The sequence below is a fragment of the Symphalangus syndactylus genome, chromosome 7 (genome assembly GCF_028878055.3).
Source record: "Symphalangus syndactylus isolate Jambi chromosome 7, NHGRI_mSymSyn1-v2.1_pri, whole genome shotgun sequence".
NCBI classification, from domain to species: domain Eukaryota; kingdom Metazoa; phylum Chordata; class Mammalia; order Primates; family Hylobatidae; genus Symphalangus; species Symphalangus syndactylus.
The window spans coordinates 138,294,126-138,313,291 of NC_072429.2; the positions used below are offsets into that span (position 1 = coordinate 138,294,126).

At 45.8% G+C, this 19,166-nt stretch overlaps 1 long non-coding RNA gene across 1 annotated transcript in view; it reads right to left on the bottom strand.

Annotated features, from left to right (window-relative positions):
- Positions 1-8,264: 8,264 nt before the first annotated feature.
- The window catches only part of LOC134737178 (uncharacterized), a 36,800-nt gene continuing 25,898 nt past the window's right edge, over positions 8,265-19,166 (bottom strand). Inside the window, exon 3 of the long non-coding RNA XR_010121824.1 lies at positions 8,265-8,311. This is a non-coding gene — a long non-coding RNA (uncharacterized lncRNA). The remainder of the gene's footprint in view (positions 8,312-19,166) is intronic.

Sequence of the window (19,166 nt, forward strand, 5' to 3'; positions counted from 1 at the left end):
GGCTTTCATGTGGTGCTAGCTCTCAGTTTTCTTCTTGGTAAAATGGGTAGAGGCCTGAGTTTCCAAGGGATTCAGATGATTCTGAAAAATTCCAAGCCCTGGCCTCATAGAAAAAGTACCTGTGAGTCCTCAGGATGTTAGCACTAATCCACAATGCAGAAGGCTTTCATGCCAGGTGTCCCAGGAACCCTTGGAGTTTTGCCAGAGCTGCCTGGTCACCTCTTCCTGTTTAAGGGGAAGGAAACATTTTCTGCTGATTTGCAGCCAGCAACAGGACAGGCCACCTGCTTACTTTCAGGAAAGAACAGAGGGGAAATTCTAGGGAGGGCCTCGGGTGACAGCCGGGCCCAGGGAGGGAAATCATACCTCATCCACAGGGAGCTGCAGCTCATCGTTCAGGCTCCGGTGATCTCTGGGAGCACAGGCAAGGCCATGTGCCACCATATTAGTCAGGGCTGTCACTTTAATGGAATTAGTGAAGTTAATACTTTATTCACTGATGAATTCATTCACACTTTCCTCCCTTTTACTTTTGTGTCCATTTAACTTTTCCTTTTTCTTTACACCATGAGAGTGACAGTGCCTATCTCGATGGGTCCTTGTGATGATCCTTGCCAAGGTACATGGTGGCCTGCCCCAGGTTCTGGCCCAGAAATCGTGTAGTAGACTTGGCATTATTGGATATATTTTCTCTAAATGCTCTAATGGTGAGTCTCTCAGTCTTTTTCTCCAGCTATCAGTAACCAAACTGAGTTTTCCTAAGACTCTATCCTTTTTGCTGGAGAAACTTATCAGGAAAATCATCCTAGATTGCCCCATATGGGGCGACCAATAGCCCAATTTACCCAGGACAGAGCCCATCTCAGGCTGTGAGACTTTCTGTACTAACACAGGAACAGTGTCAGGCAAAATGGGACAAGTTGGTCCCCTATCCCATCATCAAATGGGCTGGGAAAGAACCAGTAACAGAAACCAAGAATCTGTTTGAACTCTTGTCTCTGTGTGAGAATACAACTCATTTTTCTTGATTTACACAAGTGTAGATGTCTCCACCCCCTCAAGCAGAACATGAGAGGCAGGAAGGGGTAGGATTAAGGCCCTGACTTTAGAGTCCTGCCCTGGTTTGATCACCTGTAATCCATGAGCTCTTGGACAAATTACTAAACTTTTCTCTCTTCCTTACTTCCTCATCTAGATTTAGTTTACTAATATCTTATTTAGTATTTTTGCATCTATATTCATGAGGAATTTGATCTGAATTTTTCCTTCCTATAGTGCCCTTATCTGGTTTGGGTATCAAGATGACACATGTCTCACAAATGTAAGGGGGGAATAAATGCCAATCTATGGAAGCATTTGTATAAAATTGGAATTATGTATTCCTCGGTGTTTGGTAGATTCTGGCTGTGGAGATGTTTGAATCCTATATTTCTAGGAAATGTTTTGTTGTGTCTATTTTTTATTTATTAACATACAGCATTCTTATACTATTATTAATATCTTAGCATTTGTTTGTCGATCAGTCTTATCAGATGTCCCAATTATTCGTATCTCAAAGAAACAAATATTGTCTTCTATTTATTTCCTACATCATTATTTTTCAGTCTCATATTTAGATTTTTCTTATGTATTAGGCAGGGGAAGAGTACTTTCTTATCCTTTTTTTAGACTTCTTGATGCTTTAACTCACCAACAGTAAAGCTTTCCTTTTTCCAAACATAAAATACCATCGTTCATATGTAAAACTTTCATTATTAGCAATTTATAAAATATTGACAATTTACTATTGCCATTTCTTCTTTAAACCATGAGTTATTTAGAACTTGATTTAATTTCAGGTTCTTCTGGGGATGTGAAGGTTGTCAGCTCTCTGCCCCTTCAGGTCTATGCACCATCCTTCCTTCACCCTTTTCTCTGCCCAGGAAACTGAGAGATGAGAACTATGTCAACTGGCTCTGTGACCCCCTGGCTGCTAGTTGAAAGGACGTAAGAGGGTGGAAGGAGAGTGAAGTCAGGTGTCTATTTGCTGGACTCTCTTTTCTTTCCTTTATTTCATTTGGAGCACACGCCACACCCTGAAATCATGCTGTTTACCTTAGCATAACTACTCTTGTGTTTTCTGTCCCCACATCAAAAAGGTAAATTCCACTGCAGCAAAATCTCCAGCTTCCACCTCCCGGCCTGTCTCCTGAAGGTAAGAGGCGAAAGAACCTTTATAGATCACAGAGACCAACTCCTTCCCGGTGCATCTAAGGAAACTGAAATTAAGGGACAAGGAGGCTTGCCAAAGGTCAAATATCTCATTAGAGGCAGGGCCACCTACACCCTGACCCTGTATTTCTTCTATAGCATAAGACCCCCCAAAATAAGGCGAGAAGAAGAAAGAGGGGAAGCCCCTGCCTGGACACAGTATGAAGGAACTGGCTGCATTGTAATTCTCTGAGCAAAGGAGGGCAAGTACCCACAAAGCTGAATCACCGATTGATTTGCCTTTCCCAGGTTTCACAAGTAGCCTCTGATCTCTGTGCCTCGTATGTCAAGCCTGCACAGTCAGTTACTTAAATGAGGCCACAAGAGCCAGATGGCCTAGGAAGGTATCTGTTTCCACTGCCAGACCTCTGACTTCTTTATGGTGGAGAATAGAATAAACAAAGTTTCCCAAGAAGCTGAGAAAAACCTCTCTTCCTGAGTTCCTATTCACATAAGAAATGATTGCTGTGAACAGATTTCCAAGTCCTGATCCTGGAGCAGCCAGGGCCCAAAGCTGGGATGACAATTTTCATTTTATCTTTCTCTTCCACTAATCTTGCAAGGCCCAGAACTAAAGCACAAGATGAAATATATCAACAGTTTAGAATAAACCACTATGGGCCATAGGAGGGAGGAGACCCATCAAAATTATTGAAAAGTTTGATTGAAGGTGCCTTTAAAAATATTGATGATTTTCCAAGGAGAAAATTTCTTCTAAGCAGATTTTTTTTAATGCATAATTTGTTTAAAAGTGCTTATTTACACCATGGAATACTATGCAGCCATAAAAAAGAATGAGTTCATGTCCTTTGCAGGAACATGGATGAAGCTGGAAACCATCATTCTCAGCAAACTAACACAGGAGCAGAAAACCAAACACTGCATGTTCTCACTCATAAGTGGGAGTTGAACAATGAGAATACATGGACACAGGGAGGGGAACACCACACACTGGGGCCTGTCGGGGGGTAGGGGGCAAAGAGAGGGAGAGCATTAGGACAAATACCTAGTGCATGTGGGGCTTAAAACCTAGATGATGGGTTGATAGGTGCAACAAACCACCATGGCACACGTATACCTATATAACAAACCTGCACGTTCTGCACATGTATCCCAGAACTTAAACTAAAATTTTTAAAAATATGGTTATTTATAAAAGACTTCAAGCACTTGACCTGGGATCAGAGGTATGTTCAAATCTTTATTTCCATATGCCATGAGCTTGACTATCAGAGGTATGTTCAACTCTTCATTTCCATACGCCATGAACTTGACTATCAGAGGTATGTTCAACTCTTTATTTCCACACGCCATGAGCTTGACTGTCAGAGGTATGTTCAAATCTTTATTTCCATATGCCATGAACCTGACTATCAGAGGTATGTTCAAATCTTCATTTCCATACACCATGAACTTGACTCTAAACTGGGCATTCCCAGCCAGGTGGGCACACTTCTGCCTGCCTTGCATCCCTAATTCTCAAAAGTGAAGCCTCAAGGTAAGTCCCAATCCTGGGAAGCAACTTATGGTTTACGAAACCCTCTCGTGAGTTTATGTCCCATCATCTCCTTATATGAGCGTAAGAACTGAGGCTCATGGAGGTTGAATCAACCTGCCAAAGTCTGTCCAGCTACTGACTGGCAGCTGCAGAATCTGAATCTCACCTGTCCTGTATGTTATGCTGGGGCGCCTCATGCTGTGTTTGTCATTAGCTAAGTGTGTGTTTGTTGCCCCAGGTGACTGTGAGTTTCTTGAAATAATGTCTCATTCACTTCCCTATTGGCCACATCTATCTTGCTGGATGGCACATAACAGATCTCTCCTGGTCCTATGTTTAAAACGTCTACATTCTGGTTCGAATGAATGAATGGAAATACTCCTCAATAGGAAAGCCTGAAAAATGTGACCTTATCTTGGCTTTGCTTCGTGACTTGGAACACCTCACTTCCTCTTTCTGTTCCTTGTGTTGCTACTGGAATACAAGTTCTTTAAATCCCATCATTTCTCATTCTCCTCCTCGGGCCAAAGGTCTTTGTGTGATGCCACATAGCAAATTCGAAAGTGAGATCTCCCCACACCCTTGAAACCAAATCAAAGACATATTGAGAGAAATAAGAGAGACAGATTTTTGTCATGAGTGACTAGATAGCAGGACTGGCTACATAGTGGGGGCGGTGGGGTTGGGGGGGGCGGGTCCAGGGCGAAATTGTTAAAATTCTTTAAAGAATTTCAAACTGGCAATGGCAGAAACTTAATCCAGTGCAGGTCCTTTTAGGCATGGGGTCCTTTGCAACTGAGCAGGTTACATGCTATGAAGCTGGCCCTGCAAGCAGCAATTATGGCTTAAACATGCAGCCCTTTCTATGACCACTGGTGGAAGCATTTCCCTTTTAGGAGCCAAATCCTCTAAATGCACAGAGCCCAGAGTGATGGGAATGGGAGTGATAGAAAGCAGAGCCAGGCATCTTCCCCCATTGGTTCCCAGACCCTCAGCCTGCCCGTTGGGTCACAGAACCATATAATAGTACTTGATTTCAGGCAATAGTTTTCAACTATAAACGGATATCTAGGGGAGGTGGTGCTACTACTCATATAAAGTGTGTGGAGGCCAGAGATGCTGTTAAACATTCTACAATGCACAGAGCAGCTCCTCATGACAAATAATTATCTGGCCCTAAATGTGAATAGTCCCAAGAGTAACAAGCCTCCATTGAGGGTATATACTGCACTTGAAACTTGACTATTATGGCAGGCTTTTCCATCTTCATTGGCCGAACCTTCACCATATGGAGTGCATTTATCTTACCGATGTCTAAAACACACTTACTTGCTGCTTCTTGCTTAACCAATCTGATTGGTCTGATGTCTTCAATATATAGTCATGCAGGTCACATTCTGTGGGATTTCCAAATGATCTGGATCCCTTCAGACTGTATGATGGAAGGAGATGTAAGATTCACATGGCTTTGGGTGAGAATGTAAATGCATACTGCTATCTGTCCTACATGAATGCAGACTGCTATGAGCCCACTTTCTCACTAGGATTTTTTTTAAAAAGACCAAGTTCACCATAGCAATGGCCTCCTCAAGAATACATATGAAACTCAAGAAGCTTTTTAGTGCAGTGGGGAAGGGAATGGAGTGTGAATTATGAATAAATGGGGATGGATGAATGAACAGTCTACACATGCATACATCCATGCAGGAAAATCAGGGAAGAGTTCTTGTAGAAGCCAGTGATGGAGATGATGGTGGTATTCCGTGAATTCAGGAATATGATCATCATGTCCCTCTAAAAAAAATAGGGAGAGATCTCATTTTTGATTTTGCTATGCTGCATCAGACAAAGACCTTTAGCTTGAAGAGGAAAATGAGAAATCATGAGATTTAAAGAACTCATTCCAGGTAGAAAAACAAAGACCAGAAAAAAAGGTGTCCCAAGTCATGAAGCAGACCCCCACCCACTCCTGCACACTCAAGGAAAGGTAAGACACAGAGAGCAGGTCTAGGGAAAGGATACCAGTTGGTTAGTTCCACATCTCGCACACCCAGGTACAGGTGCTCCACAGGCAGAACTAGAGGTGGTGAGACAGCTGGAGGTAGAATCCAGCTCCCGTGGAGAACTGAAGCCCTGAGGACAGGTGAGTTCCTCAGGACAGATGCAGAGAATGACCGAGTGCAGTGGGCTGAAAGTAGAGCCCTGGGGAACTCCGATGTTTAAAGGAACAAAGGGAATGATGAACCCATCCAAGAAACTGAGAAGAAATGTTCAAAATTATGAGAATCATCAGAGGAATGTGGAATGAAGGAAGCTAGGGTAGAAGAGAATTTCAAAGGCCTGAGTGAATGGCCATTTCAAAGGCAGTAAGAGATGCTGGAAGATAAAGGCTGAAAACTTTTTAAAAAGATGGACTATAATTTTTGCTTTTATCATAAGATGAAGCATTGAATTGAGGTGAATGGGTTTGGGGGAGTGTGAAACAGGAAAGCAGCTCAGAAAACAAATCAGTACTCCCTTTAACATAGTCCGTGCTCTACCATGGACCTTGTCTATTGCCACAAGTGAACACCTGGCCTCCAGTGTTGTCCTAGATAGAATAGAGATACGATTGTGTGATGTGCAAGGTTTTGTGATGCTCAAGTGAGAGAGAAAATGTAAAAGTGCTTTTTAAACTATTTGTTGGTTCTTTCAACACATTAGCTAAAGCTAACAAGAGAGATTTGGATTTTGAACCATTGCACACCTTCCAGATAAAGATCTCAAACTTTTTCTGGAAGCTTGCTTTCCTCCTCTCCAGTATGGACATCATAAAGTGCAGGCCTATGGCATTGTCCAAGTCCAGGATAGGGGCCTTTGAAATGTGTAAAAATGCTGATGAGATCATTTTTGAGAGCTATTGCAAGTCACTGCTTTTGACTGAGCTCCACCCTGAGCAGCAGGGCCCGTGAATTTACTTATCCCTTCCTCTCTCTCTCTCGGGGACCTGCCACCCTCCAGAGACAAGACACAACCTCACTCATTACCTTTCCCAGTGACCAGCACAGTGCCCAGCAACAAGAAAGAGCACCCCAAAACGTGATGAATGGCTGGATACTAGGAGGAGGAAGAATATGTGTGCTAGAAAAAAAAATGAAATAAAGAACAAGCAAAAGAGAGGTGCATTTGACCTGAAGGAACTGGAAAAGCTTCCTGGTAAAGAAAGCAATTGACCAAAACTTTGAAAGAAGGAAGGACTGGACAGGTAGACAGTAGAGAGGATATTTCAAGTCTAGAGGAAAATGTAAACAAAAGCACAGAATAAAGAAAATGCAGGAATGTTGGCAGCTACATCCATGTTCTTTCCAACAGATCTTGAAAGACCCATGCATTGAGTGCTTGCTATGTGCCAGGCACTTGCAAGACATTTTTCCTCCTCTTTGAAGAGGAAAGAAAGGACATGAGCACTGAAGACAGCCATGGGGAAGGGATGAGGTAGGCAAGGATCAGACCCATATGTGTTCTAATCCCAGCTCCACCACCACAGAAGTGTGACTTTCCGGCAACCTAAAGAATTCCTTATAAGCCTCTTGCTCCTCATCTGCCCAGGGGAGGCAATGGTGCTTACTCAGGGAGTGTGTGATGATTAAATGATATAATGAATCATACACATGCCCAGCATTGAACACCGTTGGTGCTCAACCAGCATTTCCCTCTGTCCCTTCCACCAGATCCCAGTGATCCTGGACAGCTTTCAGGCATCTTGAGTTCTCAAGGGCTTCCTTTCATTCTCTTTGTACAGTAAGGACTGTGGGGATGCAAGTTGCCACTCCTGTGCCAAGAATGTGAGGAGCACTATTTTCCTCCCAAGTCAGGTCTTTATGGTAACCTTAAAATGGTGCAAAATTCCAGCATCTCAACTCCCTTTCCCTGCCGTTATTTTTATCTCTTCTCACTCTGTCATGTTCATAGGATGCTGCCTCTTGCTGTGGCGACAGACACGAGGCTGGGTTGGGAGCAATCAGAGACAGATGGGAAAGACCTGCTGGAAGAATCCCGGAACATAGGAGCTGGAATCCATGTCCCCTCCCTCCACTGCTTTCCACAGCCTCCTCCAAAGCCCTGCAAGGGAAGTGCAGGGGGAGGTCACACCCTCCCCTGCATCTGGGTTGGGGGACCTAAGAGGACCACCCAGAAAAGTAAAGTATTTTTAAGCAGAGTATGCTGTTATTTGAAAAATGCATACATATTTGATATTTCACTCAAAATATATCAACCTTCATTTGGCATATCCAGGTAATATTTTTAAATCACTTAATTTTTTTTTCACCAAAATCTACACGTAAAATTGACCCTCACGTATAAATCCACACTGGATATTTGTTCTGTTAGTGTCAAGTGCTGCTGAGAACATGACCCTATTTCCCAGTGAAATGTGGACTTCAGGATGGGAAACCTGAGTAGATCCCAATTTCAGATGACGGAACTAAAGCCCAGAGGTTGCAAATCAATCTTTTCTCTTCTTTTAACTTTATTTTCCACTTATCTTCATAAACATTCTTCCGTTTAATCCTCACAAGAAACCTACAAGGAAAGGAGGAAGAACAGCGTTGTTATTGTCTGCAGTTTGTAGGTGACATCCAGCAAGGTGACGGGATTTGGCTGCTGCCTCCTGGGTTGCCATGGTGAATTCCAGCCCAGAAAACAAGGTAACATACACAGCCAAGAGTGAGAACACCATGGGACGTGGTGACAGAGGGAGATGGAAGCTTTGATGGGAGCACTGAGGGGGCAGGTAACGCAGCCTAGAGATTTATGGAAGACCTGCGCTTCACTTCAATGGCAGGCAATAGTGACACACCAAAAAGAATTTGCTTGTTGCAAATTCAAGTCCAAATGGAGCAGCCTAACACAGGGCCAGCTATGTAAATGGGATGACAACTAGACCGCCCAAAGATGATCTAGTTGGCAAGATGAAGGCTCAGAAAGAAAAAAAAAAGGATCAAAATAGATAATAAAGAAGCTCTTTCCACCCTTCTCAAAAGAAGTAAGACAGCAGAATGCTGCTGCCCTCTATTTGATGCAAACGTCACTTGGATGAGTGCTAAAATGACCCAAAAAGCAGCATTCATGAGCGGAAATTCTCTGAACTCCAGCAGCTTCCAGGTAAGCTTGTGAGGATCCCAACCTCTATCCCCCTCTCCGACTCCACACCAGCCTGGAAAGCTCCCCAGCCCCCACACCCAGCCAGCAGTGGGCACTGCACTTAATGGTCCTATTTGTTCGTGAGTGGCTGTCTCCCTTCATCAGTCCCAATGCACTCTGGGGCTTAGAGAGGAGCTTTTCTAATCCTGAGGACACCTTGGGGACAGGGTGGACAGGGCCATGCCTCAGCTAGAACCTCCCTTCTGAGTAGCGGGCCCTGTCTCGCCTGAGTGTGAGTGGATATGCTTCAGGATAAATGGCCAAACTGGACTACGATGAAGGGCCAAAAACTCTAAAGGAACTAGAGCAAAGTTAATGCCAGTCCGCCTCTCTTCCAGGCCTGAGAGAGCCTCCCTTGGGCTTGGATTTCTCATTTGCAAATAAATGCGGCTCACTATCCTATGAGACCAAAGGAGCCTGCAGCCAGAATCACTATAGAAAGAGATGGCCCAGCTTAGCAGTCACATGGCCCCCATGGGTGAGCCCCTGGCCCTGCCACCTGCCATGAGAGCGCCTGAGCCCACTTCACAGGCAGATGGTCCTGTGAGCTTAACAGGCAGCCCCGACCCCATGGCGAAGACTTGCTGCAGGAGCTTAGTGTTTCAGCAGGTACCCGTAACTCACACTGCAGACCCTGTCGTTTGTCTGCCCAATAACCATGCCCCTATTTATTTAGGAAAGTTCTATGATATTTGGGGAGGGAATGAGGACAGACTCCTTATAGCAACAGTGACCATGTGACTTTGTTCTGGCCAATTAAAGTTGAGAAGTCCCTAATCTGACTGGAACTAATCTGATAAATGGATAAAGCCACACTAGAAGAAACCCTTCCTCCTTCTCTCTGTCCCTTTCTAACTACCAGAAAAGCAGCAGCCATCCTGCAACCATAAGAATAAAAGCTAAAAGGAAAGAAATATTCTGGGTCCTTGATGGCTAGTGACCCTTGCTCTGGACAGGCTACCTCCAGTAAAAATAAGCCTGTGTTTATCTGGTCACCTCTATTCGTTTGCTAGAGCTGTCTTAACAAACTATCACAGACTGGGCGGCTTCAACGACAGAAATTTATCTTCTCACAATTCTGGAGGCTAGAAGCTTGACATCAAGGTGTTGGCAGGGGCGCTCCTTCCAAGGGCAGCGAGGGAAGGATCGGTTCCAGGCCTCGTTCCTTGGCCGGTAGACTGCCGTCTTCTCCCTGCGTCCTCACATGCTCATCCCTCTGTATCTGTGTGTCTGTGTAGATGGCCATCTTCTCTCTGTGTCCTCACATGCTTGTCCCTCGTTCCTTGGCCTGTAGATGGCCATCTTCCTGTGTCCTCACATGCTCATCCCTCTGTATCTGTGTGTCTGGGTCCCGATCTCCTCGTCTTAGAAGGTCACCAGTCATACTGAATTAGGGCCCACCATAAAGACCTCATTTTAATGTAATGACCTCTTTAAAGACCCTATCTCCAAATACAGTTACATTCTCAAGTACTAGGGGTTAGGACTTCAACATGGAATTTGTGGGTTTAAGGGCAAAATTCAGCCCATAACACCATCATTGTGGGGTTGTCTGTGTTTTGCCACTATCTACATAGCTATTTACCATATTAGATCAACAGAAGGATCTTAGCTGCTGTTGGTCTAGGTGCTGTTTGGTCTATCCACATGGATATCCATACACGGTGCAGTTTGCTGCCATCCACACAGCTATTTGCCACACTAGATCAGCAGTAGGATCCTAGATTGAGGTGCCATTTGGACTAGGACTGGGCTACAAGGGCTGGCAGCCAGCCTGGTAGACACAGGTGTGTACAAAGGGCACAAACACAAGGCTTTAGGAGAAGAGGCCTGGAGGGAGGTGGGAGGAAGGCAAACTTGCCAACCAGTACTAAACCATATTTGATGAGCTGCTCTGCAGCAGACAGTGGGCAGCAGCGCCGCACAGGGGACCCCCTTCCAGGACCAGCACACACTCACTCGACCTGCCATCGTGCAACTTGCGCATATGCCCGTGATACACTCCATCAATGTTGTCCATGCCTGGTAATTTGGCACAAATGATAAGCAGCTGCTATGATAACTATTAACCCTTTGCCAGCACAAAGGAATCTGCCAATACTTTGATGAAGCTGTATGATCGATCAAGGAGCAGCACCGTGAGGGAGGACAGCATGGATTCTTAGCCAAAGCTGGGTCTGCCCCTTGCCCGCTCTGTGACCTTCAGCAATCCGTGCCCTCTCTGTGCCTGCTTCCTTATCTCTAAACAGGAATGAGAATTGCCGAACTCACCTTACTAGGTTATTGCAAGGAATAACCAATTAACATTTGTGAAACATAGAAGAGTACCTGGCACAGAGTTAGTTCCATTTAAACGTTCAGGTTTATTTTTGTTTATGTTTTTGTTTTTTGATTTCTAGCCCCAACATTTCATCCAAAATCACAGGTCCATGGGTCAATCCCTACCTTATTCTCAGCCTCTGATTTCTCTTTGTAAATATCTACTCAGCAAATTCATGAAGTACATACTATATATATGACACTAAGGCCAGCACTGTGAGCTGAAAGCTGGTAATGCTGTCCCTGTCGTCTTTAAATGGTTGTCATTGGCCAGGTGCAGTGGCTCACGCCTGTAATCCCAGCACTTTTGGAGGCCGAGGCGGGCAGATCACTTGAGGTCAGGAGTTCGAGACCAGCCTGGCCAACACTGTGAAACCCCATCTCTACTAAAAATACAAAAATTAGCTGGGGGTGTTGGCATGCACCTGTAGCCGCAGCTACTTGGGTAGCTGAGGCAGGAGAATCGCTTGAACCTGTGAAGTGGAGGTTGCAGTGAGCCAATATTGGGCCACTGCACTTTAGCCTAGGCGACAGAGTGAGACTCCATCTCAAAAAAAAAAAAAAAAAAAAATGTGGGGCAGGGTTGTTATAAGGATTAAATACAATTGTGCTTGGGAAAATGCTTTGTAAAGTATAAACCATTGTGTGTATTTTAAGAGTTGCTAGTATTATCCTGAACGTGTGTGATGACATATTTTTCAGCAGTTCTGAGTGGGCTATTCTGGTGGGGAGGGTGAAAGAGGACCCAGAGCAGCTTTAAACTGGAAGCTGAGAGAGAGAGACCAGAAGTAAGGAGGGAAGGGGCGGCCATTGGTAAGTTCCTGCCATGGGTCAGGCATTGTGCTAGGCCCCTGACATGCCTTTTCAGGTGGAGAATGTTAGGTCTCACACAGAACCAGTCCTCTGCTCCTTCGTGGTCCCCTGGAGAAGCTGTGCCTCACAGCCCCTTACTGTTAGGTGGCACCAGAGACTAATTCCGTCTGATGGGCTATGCATTGGAATGACATGCCACTTCCAGGTGGTGGCCTTGAAGAATAGACATGGGCTCTGCTCCCTTCTCTCCCGTTCATGGGGGCTTCTCTTTCCTTCCAGGTTGTGTGTCCCAGAGAGTGGCTGTAAAAGTTGAAGGAGGATGGCCTTCCCCACATCGGATATAACAGGTGCCACTAGTGCATCTGCACACTCTTGATTAGCCACTAAAATGTTGGGGTGAATTTTTTCATTTATAGATTCCCAACCGCCCTCCCCACCACCACCACTTCACACCCATCCAATAGGCTGTTCTCAGCACTGCAACCGAAACAATCCTGTTATGATGTAAATCCACAGCTCACGGCCCCCCAGAGGTTCACCTTCCCGCCAAGTAAAAGCCATAGTCCTGGCACCCTACGCCTCCACGCTTCTGCCTTGGTCTCTCTCCCCTACCACACTGCCCTGCGTGCCAGCCCCTCCAGCCCCCTAGAAGAGCTCCTCCCCCAGCAGGCATCCGCCCAGAGCCTCTGCATGGCCATCTCCCTCATCCTCATGCTTGGTCCCATTGATGGTCTCTGGCACTTTCCTTGGATCTTCGCTCAGGTGTGCCCTGCTTAGTGGGGTCTCTCCTCAACACCTCACCTAAAACTGTGCCCCGTCTTGGCCTCCTTGGCTTTGTTTTTTGGCATGGCTTTCAGCACCATCTGGTGCATCTATTTCTGTCCAGTCATCTGGACCCAGCATCATGGAATTAGATGATAACATAATCTTCATGAAGGCAAAGAGCTGGGTTTGTTTACTCCACTGCCATCTCTCCAGTACCGAGAACCATGCCTAGCACATACAGTAGCAAGCCCCCAAGAATTGTGGACCGAACAATCCTTCAGAATACAGCTGGCGGACTGAGATCCCACAACTAGAAAGTAGCAATTCCAGGATTTAACTGAGGTTTTGGTCTCAGGCCAGTTTCCTAAGCAATAGACTCTGAGATGGGGATTTGCAAACAGGAAGTTTATCAGGACAGGCTCTCAGGATCTGACTCCATGTGAGAAGGGGAGAGAACAGGATTAGGCAGAGAGAGAAACTGAAGTGCAGTGTGGGCTCCATGGGGTCCCTGTATCCACAGTGAGGTCTGGAACTAGGAGGATGGCTCTCAGCATTGTTTCACTTGAGGCCAGGGGATCTGCCCTTTACCCCGCTGGGTGGGCGAGTCACGGGCTGTGAGCTGCACCTGGGGAGGAGTGTGGACCTCCCACAAGGCACGCTTTTCCTAGGTGACTCAGAGAAGCACTGGGCTGAATGTTGGCAGCCACAGACTGACTCTCCACACTGAGTCCTGCGTGCGGCACCCCCAGGAGTCCCTTTCCTCTGAACTACAGTGCTGGGGAAACACTCCTTGAGCTCAGTGTCTGTGCTGGAGTAAAGGAAAGCAAGACAGTAGGGTGGGTTGATAGTTATTCTGGAAAACAGCTCACCAACTTCCCTGAAATGCTATAGCAGCTCAGTTTATGCTTTGGTTTTTTTGTTTGTTGTTTGCTTTTTAATTATTATTCCTGAGGTTTTCCCCCAAAATCACAGAAGAAAAGCTGAGATGTCATATAGTCTCCTACTGTTTTTAAAAAACAATAATAACTTAAAAGGAGGAAATGAAATCAACACAGTTGCTTGGAATCAAGTGACTCTTCAAACCACAATGGTGACATGGAAAAAGATTACAGAGCAGAATTCACAATTGCATTTTCCTCCTATGCTCACTCTTACTGCACACACAAGTGACATTTTAATTATGGAGCTCTGAGCTGGGGAAACACAACTGCCTGACTCTCTCCCACTTACCCAATCTGGTTTCCAGTCCAGCTGGGAGGGAAGGGGGTGAGATGAGGCCACAGCCCATGCATGAAGATGAGGATTTCTCCTCTTAGAAAGGCCCCTTCTCCGTTTCTTCTTCATCTTTCATGAGAACACTTCCTCTCTCCTGGAGTCCAAGGTCACTGCTAATAGTTCTTCACTCTGCTTTCACTGACTGCCACTTTCCTGAGGACCTGCCATGTGCCAAGTACCTACTATGTTCTCAGCATCATGGCCATCCCTGGGGCGCGGAGGTGCATGAGGCCCCCTTCAAAGGGCTGCCTGTCAGGCTTGCAGGGTGACAGGCACAGGCAGAGGTACAGCATGGAGTGGCCATGTGGTACACTGACCCAGGGGAATGGGGGCCCAAGGAGGGACACTGGACCTCACCTGCATTAGGGGAGACTTTCTGCCAGGGCACTCCTGAAGCTGAATTCCTGCTAGTTCCTGAGTCACATGGTTTCCGCTAAAAACAGGTCACTTCTCTTTTAAGAATACTGATTGTTAAGCTTTCTCTTCGATTAAAATATCTTTCTTAGCTGGGTGCAGTGGCTCCTGCCAGTAATCCCAGCACTTTGGGAGGCCAAGGCAGGCGGATTAGGAGTTCGAGACCAGCCTGGCCAACATGGCGAAAACCCATCTCTACTAAAAACACAAAAAAGTGAGCCAGGCATGGTGGCACATGCCTGTAATCCAGCTACTCGGGAGGCTGAGGCAAGAGAATCACTTGAACATGGGAGGCGGAGGTTGCAGTGAGCCAAGATCACGCCATTGTACTCCAGCCTGGGTGACAGGAAAAGACTCTATCTCAAAAAAAAAAAAAAAAAATTTTTCTCTTGGATTAAAATCTTTCAAGCTTTCTTTAATTCAAGCTTTCTCTTGGATTCAAATCCCTTGTCCATGTAGGGGTCTGGAAAGTCCTGTGCTCTCTGATTCACCTCTGGAACACACTGTGCTTTCTCTGATTCATCTCCTACTGCTGCCCCTTTTCTCATTCCCCTGTGGCCACTTCCCTGTGACATATTTGGCCTAAAACACCTCACACACTGTCCCATAGCAGGACTGTGCACTGACTGGCCCCTGTGCCTGGAAGGTTCTCCTCCAAATGTCTGCAGGTGCAACTCTCTTTTCTCAGTCACACATTCACTATGGGTTACTATCTCAAAAGACCTACCCTGAGCACACCTTATTTATTTATTTATTTATTTATTTATTTATTTATTTATTTGAGATGGAGTCTCGCTCTGTCACTCAGGCTGGAGTGCAGTGGTGCGATCTTGGCTCACTGCAAGCTCTGCCTCCCGGGTTCATGCCGTTCTCCTGCCTCAGCCTCCCAAGTAGCTGGGACTACAGGTGCCCACCACCATGCCCGGCTAATTTTTTTGTATTTTTAGTAGAGACAGGATTTCACTATGTTGGCCAGGGTGGTCTTGATCTCCTGACCTCGTGACCCTGCCTGCCTTGGCCTCCCAAAGTGCTGGGATTCCAGGTGTGAGCCACCGTGCCCGGCCCCCGAGCACACTTGAAAATTGTGTGCCTCTTCCCTGCATTCCCAGGAGCCCAAATCCCACATTACTTCTTCTTTTGCACTTATCATTTTCATTCCAATCATTGCTTATTATTGCATAGTCAAAATACTGCATATGTTTTATGTTTTTATTGGCTATCTCCCCCCACCTCCTAATATTAGCTACACATGTGCACAAGAATTGTCTTTTCTGTTCACTGGTGTCGCCTCAGTGCTTAGACCAGTGCCTGACATAAAATTTGTGCTCAGTTAATGTGATGAATAAATGGATGGATGGATGAGGGAATGAATGAATTCAGGGCTCCAAGAGTATTGGGAAAACCATAAAGAAAATATTTGGACCGGCATAGTTCCCTAAGCATTGCAATGGCATTAACACAGCGTGCCGGGAGATGGCTTGGGAAAGTGCTGCTCGCTCTGACACAGGCAGAAACGTACATAGGGTGGGGCTTGCCCTAGGGCACTCTGTACCATCACTGGATGGCTTTGCCAAATTACCTTCCTGACAATTTTATCTGAGCCTATCCCCAGATGCTGTACCCCTCGAAGACAAATTCCACCCTCAAGTGCGGTGAGCTGTTGATGTGCGGCCTCAGAAGGCACAAAACAATAAGGCCCTCCATGAGGCGTTCCTAATTGGAGCCCCGGGTTCCTTCAGCTCAGCCTGAACCAATAAAGATTTGTTGATTTATTCCTCCCAGCATGGATTGGATCTGGTGATGCCCAGCTGGGAAAGATATGTTTCCTGCCTTCGAGGAGATCCCAGGCTGTGGGGAGCGTGATGCAGGGGCGCCAGATGAACAGTAGGGTGTGTGGGCCAGCAGCAGGTCTCTGGGGCTAAGCACAAGAGCTGAGAAGCTGTATTCTGTCGTGGACTGGCTGTGGGACCCTCGGCAGCAGCTGTGATAGTTGACTGTCTCGCCTGCAAATGAAATTGACACTATCTCCCTGTCAGGATTGGTGTGAAGATGCAATAAGACAACACCATAAGATTACAGCGTTCTGCTCTTTGCCTGGCATGTAGCATGGACTCAATAAATGATACTGACAGTGCTTTCGATTCAAACTATGGTAAGCAAGAAATAGAAAAAAAAATGCATCTTTTGAAAGTTCAGAGAAGAGTACTTCTGTATTGGTTTCCCGTGGCTGCCATGAAAAATCACCATGAACTTGGTGGCTTCAAACAACACACATTCACTCTCTTAGAATTCTGGAGGTCAGCAGTGTGAACTTGGTCTTATGGGCTAGAGCTAAGATTTTGGGAGGGGCCACTCCCTTTGAATGCTGTAGGGTAAAATCGATTAACTTGCCTTTTGCATCTCCTAGAACTACATCCTTGACTCCAGGCTCCTTCCCCCATCTGCAAATCCAGCAGCGTAGCATGTTGCTTCAGTGGCCACATCTCTACTTCCATCTATGTCAAATCTCCCTTTGCCTCCCTTTTATAAAGACAATTATAATCATATTTAGGGCTCATCTAATCTCCCCATCTCAAAATCTTTCACCACATCTGCAAAGTCTCTTTGCCATGTAAGGTAACACTCACAGGTTCCAGGGCTTGGAATCTGGATCTTTGGCGGCCATTATTCAGCCTACCACAGCTTCCAACTCTTGGAAGCCTTCAGGAAAGAAGGGATGATTGGGTTATTGGGTTGAGTCTTGGAATATGAGAGGACATTCACTTTGGGAAAATTGGAGGAGAGTCATCCCAGGTGGGACATACAGCATATGCAAAGTCACGGAGGAGAAGGGAGGAAAAGATTATGAACTTTCCTCTGCGCTGTGTCAAAGAGCCAAAGGAGAATGGTTTGGGAGGAGCTTCAATCACAGGGACAAGTGGCCTGCAGCAGGGTCATCATGACCTCCAAGAAAAGTCAGGGACTACATTAAGTCAGATCCACAGAAGCCATTCTCTGCCACGTATCATCTGTGGGTCCTGCAGAAGTAACTTAAGGATGTTACAGTTCGCTGCTGTATCACTTTCAGTTCTTATAGAGGGTCAAGATGAAATTATACTTTTCAGTAGCATTTCTTAATAGAAACGCAATTGAAGACATTATTCATAATCCTAGTCACTTAGTCCCATTGTGACTGCTCCAGAGCATCTCACTTGAGTCGGGTGCTGTGGTAGGGGAAGGCATCATCCACTTGGCTCACTTCCATAAGGAAATGGCATTTCCCTGGGAGAGACAGCATTGCAGGGAATAACTTTAGTTTCTCTTCCCACCCCTCCCCATAGGAGGAAGAGTAACTCACGTCATCAGTAAACTAGATGGACCTTGACATTAAGACACATCAGCCAAGGATGTGGCCGCAGCATTCTGAGGCACAGATGCTTGGCTCTGGCCTTCTCTCTTGTGTTTCTGCTGGGTATTCTGGAAAGTGCCATGTAGACAGCAAGGAGTGGGAGTGGTTTCAGCTCTCCCCAGGGAAAGGGCCTAAGGTCTAGCTTTGGGGTAAGTAACAAGACTCACTTTTAGCCTCCAGCTTTAGCTGTGCCGTCCAACACAAAAAACAAGGAACACCATAGTTGGGTGTTATTGCTCCTGCCAAGCCAGCAACGACACCCATTCTCCACTCCGATTGTCATTACTCTCTTATTTCTGTTCTCAATTGGTTAAACACTTAAATAGGAGTAGAGCTGAGTAATTACAACCACGGAATTTCCAACCTTCTATAGGTACTCTAGTTGTGCACACCTTATCAGAATCTAATGCCTGGTGATCTGTCACTCTCTCCCATCACCCCCAGATGGGACCACCTAGTTGCAGGAAAACAAGCTCAGGGCTCCCACTGATTCTACATTATGGTGAGTTGTATAATTATGTCATTATATATTACAATGTAATCATAACAGAAATAAAGTACATGATAAATGTAATGCACTTGAATCATCCTGAAACTATATCCCCTGCCTCCCATCCATGGAAAAATTGTCTTCCACAAAACCAGTCCCTGGTGCCAAAAAGGTTAGGGACGGCTGTACTAAGAGATGGCCATGTGGTTTTTGGTTATATGTTTTCTGTCAGCTGAATATAAAGGGCAAGAAATTTGGGTTGCACAATTTCCCTTGTCTAAAAGAAATAGAGCTTCCTAGTGTAGATCCCTCGCATGCACAGTTCACAATAGAGTTTGCACTCCTATGAGAATCTAATGCCACCACTAATCTGACAGAAGGCAGAGCTCCGGTGGTAACATGAGCGATGGGGAGCGACTGTAAATACAGATGAAGCTTTGCTCGCCCACCAGCTGCTCACCTCCTGCTGCACAGCCCAGTTCCTAATGGGCCATGGACCAGTACCACCTACCAGTATCATCCACTCTGATAATCAGTGTGCAAATATGGCAGCACCCTGAAGTGGTAAGAGAGGGCTTTGCAGCCTCAGTCTCTCTCCTCTCCTCACCCCCTGGGCCCTGGTTACCAGTCTCGAGGGAAAGGTGGGGCCATTTAGTTAGCACAACAGGATGACAGACAGAGCTGCAGCAAGGGTTCATGTAAGAAACTGTAAGGAAGCGAGGGAAGTAGCACAGGGCAGGAAAGCAAAGCCATGAATTCAACAATTCAAT